Genomic DNA, 11459 nt, shown 5'->3' with positions numbered 1-11459 from the left:
CACACACACACATATATATATATATATATATATATATATATATATATATATATATATATATATATATATATATATATATATATATGTGTGTGTGTGTGTGTGTGTATATATATATATATATATGTATGTGTGTGTATGTATATATACTTCTGAGACAAAATAGAGTCCCAGTGCTGTGCAAGTAAACACCTTTCAGGACCCATTACAGTTTGCATATCGTAATGGACTTGGGGTTGAAGATGCCATCACATACCTGCTCCAGAGAGCACACTCTCATCTGGACCATTCAGGCAGCACTCTGAGGGTCATGTTCTTTGATTTCTCAAGTGCTTTTAATACCATTCAGCCTGCTTTGTTATGTGAGAAGCTCCATAAATTCCAGGTGGATACCTCCACAACCACCTGGATCTATGACTACCTCACAAACAGACCACAGTTTGTGAGACTGAAAGGTTGTGTGTCTGAGATGGAGGTCAGCAGCGCTGGTGCACCACAAGGAACTGTACTCTCGCCATTCCTCTTCACAATGTACACCTCAGACTTCCAGTACAACTCTGAGTCCTGTCATCCACAGAAATACTCTGATGATTCTGCAGTTGTGGGGTGTATCAGGGATGGACAAGAAGCAGTGTACAGAGAACTGGTCAGTCAGTTTGTTATATGGTGCAGTGACAATCATCTCATATTAAATAGCAGCAAAACAAAAGAGATGATTGTTGACTTCAGAAGGAACAAGAATAAACAAAGCACTGTTTCCATCCTGGGAGAGGAGGTGGAGGTGGTGGAGGAATACAAGTACCTTGGAGTTCAGCTGGACAACAAACTGGACTGGAAATGCAACACTGACTACATCTACAAGAAAGGTCAGAGCAGACTCTACTTCTGAGATCTTTTAACGTCTGCACCAAGATGTTGCATATCTTCTATAAGTCTGTTGTGGAGAGTGCAGTCAGCTTTGCAGCATCTGCTGGGGTAGTAGCATCAGAACCAGAGACTTGAAGAGAATCAACAAACTGATCAAGAAAGCTGGTTCTGTGCTTGGAGTAACTCTGGAGCTGCTGGAGCTGATTGTCCAAAGAAGAATGCTGCACAAGCTGATGAAGATGATGGAGGATTCTTCACACCCTCTCCACAACACAGTGATGAAACAACAAAGTGTGTTCAGTGAGAGGCTTCTTCAGGTCCGATGTAAGACTGAAAGATACAGAAGATCATTCCTGCCAGCAACCTCTGGAACAAGACCTCAAACTAATAATTATCTACTACAATATTGAATTTCCCTTTGGGATTAATAAAGTACTTTTCATTTTATATATATATATATATATATATATATATATATATATATATATATATATATATATATATATATGTATATATATGTATATATATATATATATATATATATATATATATATATATATATATATATATATATATATATATATATATATATATATATGTAATGTTACTTCTAAATGCTATATTTTATTATTAAACCTACATAAAATGAAACATCCTGGGTCTAATGTCTTGCTGTTCTGTATTCAGCAGAATTTGGATTGTCTTCATTAAATCTTACTCCAAGGTTTTTGGAAAGTTAGCAGCCCTTGTGTACTAGGAGATGTCCCTCGGCAGTCTAAACATATCGCAGCATAACTAAGTTAGTTATGCTGCGTTCCTATCTAAGATAGTTAGATAGCTAATGATCCCAAACTATTGGACTTATCAAAATATTTTAACTTAAAAGCACGTTGTTTTTTAATGTTTTACAGTGATCTGTATCATAACAATATCTCTGCCCTTTTGTAACAAACCAAACTGTGAGGAAAAACAGGTAAAAATCCGTGGAGTTCTTGTCGTAGTTGGACCTTCACCTTACAAATAAATGCATTGGAGGCGCATGGGAGACCCATCCAAGATGGCGGCGCGATGACACGTCAGCTCGTATAGGCGGCGTGATACAATGCGGCGTCTACGTATATATGATGTCTATGTGCGGCACAGGCGGCCAGCCGCGGCGTCACTTCCTGTTTGTCTTGCCAGAATAAGAGCTTATTTTATTATACATATATTACATTTACTTTACAAATTTGTCTCTGTCACAAAGAACAACGGCAAAGTGTGCGAGCACCTTTCTGATTTTATGCCGCCTTCACACATATTTTTGTCAGTCCATGTCTGTACTCTATTTTTTAACTATATTTTTGCACCATCTTAGCTGTTGCCACGTAGCTTTAATTAAAAACACTTTGTTGTTTCATCACTGTGTTGTGGAGAGGGTGTGAAGAATCCTCCATCATCTTAATCAGCTTGTGCAGCATTCTTCTTTGGACAATCAGCTCCAGCGGCTCCAGAGTTACTCCAAGCACAGAACCAGCTTTCTTGATCAGTTTGTTGATTCTCTTCAAGTCTCTGGTTCTGATGCTACCACCCCAGCAGATGCTGCAAAGCTGACAGCACTCTCCACAACAGACTTACAGAAGAAATACAACATCTTGGTGCAGATGTTAAAAGATCTCAGCTTCCTTAAGAAGTACAGTCTGCTCTGACCTTTCTTGTAGATGTAGTCAGTGTTGCATTTCCAGTGCAGTTTGTTGTCCAGCTGAACTCCAAGATACTTGTATTCCTCCACCACCTCCACCTCCTCTCCCAGGATGGAAACATTGCTTTGTTTATTCTTGTTCCTCCTGAAGTCAACAATCATCTCTTTTGTTTTGCTGCCATTTAATATGAGAGGATTGTCACCGCACCATATAACAAACTGACTGACCAGTACTCTGCTTCTTGTCCATCCCTGATACACCCCACAACTGCAGAATCATCAGAGTATTTCTGTGGATGACAGGACTCAGAGTTGTACTGGAAGTCTGAGGTGTACATTGTGAAGAGGAATGGCGAGAGTACAGTTCCTTGTGGTGCACCAGCGCTGCTGACCTCCATCTCAGACACACAACCTTTCAGTCTCACAAACTGTGGTCTGTTTGTGAGGTAGTCATAGATCCAGGTGGTTGTGGAGGTATCCACCTGGAATTTATGGAGCTTCTCACATAACAAAGCAGGCTGAATGGTATTAAAAGCACTTGAGAAATCAAAGAACATGACCCTCAGAGTGCTGCCTGAATGGTCCAGATGAGAGTGTGCTCTCTGGAGCAGGTATATGATGGCATCTTCAACCCCAAGTCCATTACGATATGCAGACTGTAATGGGTCCTGAAAGGTGTTTACTTGCTTGTTGAGGTGAGCCAGTAAGAGTCTCTCCAGGACTTTCATGATGTGAGATGTCAGGGCAACTGGTCTGTAGTCACTTGGTTCAGCTGGTTGTGTGTTTTTAGGCACTGGAACAAGGCAGGAGGTTTTTCCACAGCACTGGGACTCTATTTTGCCTCGGTCTGGTGTTGAAAAGGTGCTGGAGAATCGGACATAGTTGTTTTGAGCAGGTCTTGAGAACTCTGGGACTGACACCATTTGGACCTGCAGCCTTGTTCTGGTTCAGTTTCTCAAGTTGCTCCATAACCTGATTGCAGGAGACAAACAAGGTGGAGGTCTCAGGATGTCCTGATGTGGAGGGAGATGAAGCTGTGTTCTGGTCCATGACTGAGCTGCAAGGTGACAGATTGGAGGCGTGACAGGAAAGCAGTGGGCTTATGGAGGGTGAGGTCCAGACCTCCATCAGGCTGGTCCCCCTTTAACTTGAAGCCGGTGATCTTCTTCATTCCAGACCACACATCCCTCACGTTATTCTGCTGGAGCTGACTTTCTAACTTCTTCCTGTAGTCCTCCTTGCACTTCTTAGTTTGTGTTTTAAGTTGTTTTTGTGTTGCCCTCAATAACTCCCTGTCTCCATCCCTGAAGACTTTCTTTTTGATGTTTAGCAGCTTCTTCAGGTCACTGGTGATCCAGGGTTTGTTATTGGGGAAGCACCTCACTGTTCTCGTTGGGACAATGCTGTCCACACAGAAGTTTATGTAATCTGTCACACACTCAGTCATGGCGTTGATGTTGTCTCCATGAGGTTCACAGAGGACGTTCCAGTCTGTAGCCTCAAAGCCTCCTCTAAGAGCATCTTCAGCTTCAGCAGACCAGATTTTGATAGTCTTTGTGATGACTGGTTGCTGCTGAATGATGGGCTTGTAGGTGGAGGTGAGAAGAACCAAATTATGGTCAGATCTTCCTAAAGGAGGCAGGGCAGAAAAACTGTATCCATTATTCATATTTGCATAAAATAAGTCCAAGATCTTATTTTCTCTGGTGGAGCAGCTGACAAACTGCTGGAAAGTTGGTAGAGTTGCAGAGAGGGAGACGTTGTTGAAGTCTCCAGAGATCGCCATGAATGATGTATGATGACATCACAGGCTGTTCTGGTGCGGTACCAGGTATTATATAAACCACTACCAGAATAACACAGATAAACTCTCTGGGTAAATAATATGGATGGAAGCTCATAGCTAACAGTTCGATGTCCCTTGTGCATATCTTCTCCTTGACAGTAACATGTCCAGGATGACACCAGCGTTGGTTAACCAGCACTGCAATTCCACCACCCTTTAGCTTTCCACTGTGTTGTCTACTGCGGTCTGCATGGACTGTTTTAAAGCCTGGTACAGACACATTACAGTCAGGGATGTGTTCATGCAGCCATGTCTTGGTGAAGCACATAATACTGCACTCTCTGTATTCTTTCTGAGACCTTGTTAACATCTCGAGCTCGTCCGTTTTGTTAGCTAGCGTTCTCACATAACCCATGAGGACGATTGGTAGAAATGGTTTGAATCTCCATCGCTTTCTCCTCTGTCTCACTCCCGCCCTGCATCCTCTTCTCTTTCATTCAACTCCATTTTGATTTGATGTGTTGTTTCGCTGATGATCCATATTTGGGAGAGTGTAGTTGATTATAAACAAGTCTTTCATTGCCATGGAGACTCATCATAACAAGTCTTGAGAGAGCCAAAAATATGCAGAAAAATCTCCCTTGCAGCACACCCTCCGAACCGGCATTAAATCCTCAGAAAGAAAAGACCTAATTTGAGCTAATATCTATATGAGAAGAGTTTGTACTTTTAAAAAAATCAAGATAGCAAGTCAGAGCTACTACAATTTGCTGCCATCAGACGGCGCACTCTAGAATGGAATATAAATATAATATAATGTAATATAATACAATAAAAATAAAACAAGGTAAAATCATAAAACTACAAATAATTCTAAAATCAATAATAAATTATATTCTACTTGAGTATACCACAACAAAAATTGCCATAGGTTTATCACGATAGAAATAATGTAAATCAGGCTTGCAAGAATAACTTAAACTTCTTTCGAAGATGGTAGATTTTCATGGCTTACTTATTTTTACTGTCTGTTATTTACCGTTTGTATTATTTTATAGATAGGATTAGTTTGGTGAAGTTTGGCTTGCGACTAGAAAATGTGGTTTATGGATGAGAAATTTTGTCAAAATAAGTAGCAAGTTTATTGAATAGAAGTGAAGTTTAAACTTACTGTCATAAGCTACGGTATACATCCAAATATCACGTTTTCCCAACAAAGTAAAATGAGGTGGATGTGGTCAATCACAACTTGACAATGTACTCCTGAGACACCTAACAGTAAATGTATCTTGTTTCTCTTTTAACATCACAAAATGAGCAGTTAGTACTTATATCACTTAAGTTTTTGAAGGTAGTGATTGGTTGGATAAAACATGTGCAACATTTTATAGGAATTTTTCTTTTGAATGTTAGTAAAATAAAATTAAAAGAAACTCATGTGTTAACAGCCACACCTTATTCCAATTAATGTTCTCAACAAAACCAGACCAGAAGGAGTGAGATGAAGGTGATCAGGGGATTTTATTGAGAAAAAGATCTGAGAATGTCTCATTTTCTGTTTGGAGGATGATAAAGATGACAGAAGACAATTGCCAAAGTCTGTTTCAGTGGCCTGTGGAAAAGAAGGTGCCTTCAGTACCTCTGAGCAGAGAGATGATGGCTGAGGGGGATCACATCAAATCAGAAAACCCTTCTGGAGGAACAGGAATTCCATAATGTTTTAGAAACTCAGCAAATGTCACAAAGAGGTGGACCCAAATGCAGGATCTGGAGGCAGGAAGGCTGAGTGTAGATGTTTATTTCCAAAGAAAACTCGGACCCTATCAGGTGTACAACCCTGTCCTGCAGCAGACAAAGTTTCTCGTGAAATATAAAATAAACAGGTCAATGGTTCATTTCACATGAAAACACAGACAGTGATCCCCACCCCGTCACAGAAGAAACTTCTCCTGGAGTATGAATTAACCAGACCAAAGGAAACCTTTTACTGCAGTTGCAGCTTTGGGAGCAAGAACAAATGGAGTATGTCATAAGCTTGAGGATCACCTGGAATCTCTGGAATCCTTTTTTCTTCAGAACTGCCTTAAGTTTTAGTGTTATAGATTCATCAAGATATTGGAAACATTAATCGTAGATTTCACTCCATATTTACACAAAAGCATCACACAGTTGCGGTCGATTTGGTGGCTGCACATCCACAATGGGAATGTTACATTGCACCACTTTCCCCTCTAAATTTGGTTCCGTGTATAATGGAACTAAACAGACTTTTTTATTGGTTCAGAGTTCACTTCCACATGTTGACATCAGTTTGGTTGTTTCCCTTTGTTTCTGATCAGTTTAGTTCAGTTGTACTCAATTATCAAAAGAAAGAAAGCTGACTCAGTGTCTTGGCTGTGTTGACTCAGGAGTAACTCGTGAGTCAGACAGAAAAATATTGTCATCATATAATACAGTATACTGTCAGCATCTCTGCTCCTTAATGATCAAAGAATTAATATCACCAATCATTACTATGTAATAACAGTGCTGGCTTTGTTGGCTCTTGTTCTTCACATTTTGTTTACCAGCATGGGTGCTTTCACAGTTTTACAACGTCACCAGTACAATGTACAATGTCACCAGACACAAATTTATAAAAAATGCAGTCGTGGTTTTTACAGGTCAGCTAAAGATCTTGTCCCATGGAAACTGGATGTGTGAATTTAATCCAGCAGTGAGGTTTGTTGGCCAACTGCTATCATCAGAGAGCAGAGTTCAAGGCTCATCATATCTGGAAGCTCTGCTTTGACACACTAACCTTCATGACACGTGAAAAACCAACATTTAAAGGAACAGACTGTTCCATGACAACGTGGTTGTACATGCACGTGTCTCCCTAACTGATCAGTTGATCAAATAAAGGATAAATGTCCTTTACATATTTCCATCTGTTACTGTTTCACCACCAGCTAACTTACAGTCAGATAAATTAGTTAAGTTTTTGGCCCCTTTTAGAAGTGATACACTTCAATACATTCTATAGTATTTCTTTTTATTATATAAAAATATACTTCATGAATGTATTTGTTTAAATCAAGTGTCTGTTTTGAAGAGATCTCTGTTTCTTACTCTGCTTGTGTGCAGTTTACTTTATTAATTCTTTCAGCCACACAATCCACAGAAATATCTACAAAAGTCATGATTGTGTAAAATGTAAAGAAAAAAACAGAATTAGATTTTCTCCAAATCACACCAACACCTAATTCATTTTCAAAAGAACATAAATATCAAATGTTGAAATGAAATTCCAACTTCATCGGATTAAGCGATTAGGATAATGAATGAATGAATGAATGAATGAAACTGATTGTTACTGAATTTGGCTCTACGTGCTTCTGACTTACGTCGGCTCTGTAGTTGCTAACGTAGCTGTAGCCTGTATGGCTGTTTACCTTTCATGTAATGGGACAGACTGTGCTCCTGCCATCTGTTGCTGAGCAACGGAAGATGTACCAGCTGTCAAATGTTTTTATAAAATGTTTCCAAGCTTTCCCTCTGTTAAATTTATGCTTTTAAACCCTAAAAGAGCTAGATATCTACTGGTATTTCTTTTCATTTACCTATTTCTTGAAACTGAAAACATGTTTTTCTAGCCAGCAGACACTTCATTTCACACTTTAAACTGGACACATGCAGAAGGAGCAAATGACCGTCTGCTGAAACCTATGATTCTTTTGAGGCCAATTTCAGACGAGTCTTTGACCATCCCGAGCACGCTGGGTCTGCATCTGGGCGCCTGTTGGAGCTTACTCATGTCCTCAGAGTTGTGCAGAGTATTCGGTGGAATTTCGTACTCTTGCATCTGATTCAGGTTGGAATGATGCTGCTCTTGTTGGAGTTTTTGTGAAAGGCCTTAATGAAAGGATGAACTTGCCTGTAGGGATCAACCAGATGACTTGAACTCCTTGATTTCTCTGGCAATCCGGATGGATAATCGGCTCCGTGAACATCGTTGTGAGCGTGGTTCCCAGTTCAGGACTCCCTCAGACGCAGTAACCTACTCTATCTGTCCTCAACCCATGACTGCTAGCACTCCAGAACCGGTTATTTGTAAAGGCTGAGAAATGCGAGTTTCACCTCAGTTCCATCCAATTCTTAGGTTTCATTCTTGGGGCAGGTAGATTGCAAACATATCCAGACAAGATCAAGGCTATTGCTAACTGGCCTATCCCCACAACTCGCCATCAACTACAACGGTTCCTTGGGTTTGCAAACTTTTACTGTAAATTTACTCAGAATTACAGTCAAGTTGCTCTCCCGCTTACACGGCTTACCTCATCTAAAGTTCCATTTTCCTGGTCTGATTCAGCACAGCATGCTTTTGATACACAAATTCACATCTGCACCCACCCTAACCCAGCCTAATCCAGCTAAACCCTTTGTGGTTGAGGTGGATGCTTCTGACTGCGGGGTGGGGGCTGTTCTGTCGCAGACGTCTAACCTGGATTACAAGCTGCATCCCTGTGCCTTTTTCTCCCGTCGGCTTAGTCCTGCTGAAAAGAACTACAGTATCGGAGACAAGAAACTGCTGGCGATTAAGCTGGCCCTAGAGGAATGGCGGCACTGGCCCGAGGGTGCTACTCACGCATTTACCATCTGGACTGATCACAAGAACCTTGCGTACTTACAAGATGCAAAGAGGTTGAACTCTCGTCAAGCTCGCTGGTCTTTGTTTTTCTCTCGTTTAAACTTCCACGTCTCCTACAGGCCTGGCTCTAAGAACTCCAAACCTGATGCTCTTTCTCAACAGTTTTCCAGTGACAATGAGTCTCTTGAACCAACACCTATCCTGCCTCCATCCTGTGTGATTGCCTGTGTGACGTGGGATGTCGAATCTGTGGTGAGAAGCACAGAGAGCTGACCCTGACCCAGGACACGGACCTGAGAGATGCCTCTATGTGCCATCAGCGGTCCGTTCTCAGGTTTTGCAGTGGGTCCACTCATCCCGTTTAGCATGCCACCATGGCATAAAATGCACTCTCCATCTTCTTAAACGTTACTTCTGGTGGCCCAAGATGGATCATGATACACACGACTTTGTTTCAGCCTGCTCCGTCTGTGCCAGAGGAAAATCTGTCTCAATCTCCTGCAGGTTTCCTGCTCCCACTTCCAGTTCCGACTCGCCCCTGGTCCCACATAGCCCTGGACTTTATTACTGGTCTGCCTCCTTCTGATGGGAACTCTGTCATCCTCACCATAGTTGACCGTTTTTCTAAGTCAGCGCTCCTGGAGTCAGCAGCTTCCATGGGTGGAGTATGCCCACAACTCACAGGTCTCCACGGCACATGAGCACATTTGAAGTGTCTCTTGGATACCAGCCCCCGCAGGAATGATCTTCTGTATCTTTCAGTCTTACATCGGACCTGAAGAAGCCTCTCACTGAACACACTTTGTTGTTTCATCACTGTGTTGGGAGAGGGTGTGAAGAATCCTCCATCTTTATCAGCTTGTGCAGCATTCTTCTTTGGACAATCATTTCAGTAATTCAGCAGCATTATAATATACAGAGAAGAAAAAAGGAAAGCAAAATAATTGTCAGGTCTGGGGTGGACACACACGCTGGACAGGAAGTTAGCTCCAACAGTCCTTAATAACAAAAGGAAACCCAAGGTTCAGGACAATACAAGGTATCTGGAGAAAAACATCAGAGAAAAGGCCTAGATCACGAGGTAAGGACACAAAACGATCTGGCAAAGAAACAGAAACAGCCAGGCACCTAAACACTCACAAGGGAGAGAACACAGGTGAAACATATGACACAATCAGGAAGCTGGGAGGAGGAGATTGCACACAAGGGAGGGACAGACGAGGCACCCAGGAACTGGATCCTGACAATAATGTTATATACAGAACACATTTAACAGATGCACACATACATACATAAACATATATACATACATACATAAACTAGGGGTGGGGAAATCGAATTAAAAAAATCAAATATCAGGATTTTTTGCTTCACAATTTAAAACCAATTTTTAAAAATTGATTTTTTCCTTTAAAATAAAAATAATACTTTATAATTTTTTTGTCATTTTTATTCTATTTACTTGTCTTCTTGGGCATTATAGCAGCAGAATGATGGTCTGGCTACCGTGTTGTGTTTTCCTCACTGAAATTAAGAAATATGACAAGCAAAAAACGGTTTTCTACATTTTTTTTGGCTTGTAGTCTACAAAAATAAAGCAATATTGAAGAACTGTGAGAATCACAATTTAAATGGAATCGGCACCCAAGTAATTGGAATTGAATTGAATCGGGACTAAAGCCTATCGTCTCACGCCTAATAAATAGTATTTACTATTTACAATATCTAATTAATTTTAAATGATAAATAAAATAATTGAAAATATGAATAATGAGAATATATGTGATTCAAGATATAAAACAAGAGTACGGTTGTGTATGAAGAAAAGAAATAAAGTATGAAAGTGGAGTCTGAAGACTGTCTGACAGAAAACTATTATAAAGTGCTGTGGAAGGAAAGATTTCAGGTGACATTCTCTGTGAAATCAGAGCTGAATGTGTCTCCTGGAGAAGGAGCTCCGCTGTCTGTCTACTGATGGTGGAGAGGGTGATCCTGGTTATCCATGATAGATAACAGTTTGTCCACACTGGTAACAAAAAACTGGTTGTACATCACTAATATCCTGCAGCACATGTTGAAGGATCTGAGCTTCACCAGGAGTCAGCTCATCACATTCTTGTGCATAATTGGTCTTCCAGTCTAGTCTGCTGTCAACGTTCACACCCAGGTACTCGTAGTCCTCCAACGTGTCCATGTTCCTTCCCGGGATGCAAAGGGGCTGTTAAGCTGATCCCGCCCTACTGGAGGCGATCGCTTATCTCTCTAGTCTTATCCACGTTCAACACCAGGTGATTTTCACCGGCTCATTCCACAGAATTGTCCACCACTTACATACACATCCCACAGCTGCAGAGTCATCAGAGAACGTCTGCATGTGGCAGGTACTGGTGTTGTACTGCAGTAAACAGGAAGTGGGATAATACAATCCAAACCAATTAAAAATTTGTTTTGCTCATTGGCACTATTTTTTTCCATTTTATATGATACATGATACAAAT

Source organism: Telmatherina bonti (assembly GCF_933228915.1).
Source record: "Telmatherina bonti genome assembly, chromosome: 18".
In the NCBI taxonomy this organism is placed as follows: Eukaryota; Metazoa; Chordata; class Actinopteri; order Atheriniformes; family Telmatherinidae; genus Telmatherina; species Telmatherina bonti.
Note: the sequence above shows the minus strand (reverse complement) of the source record.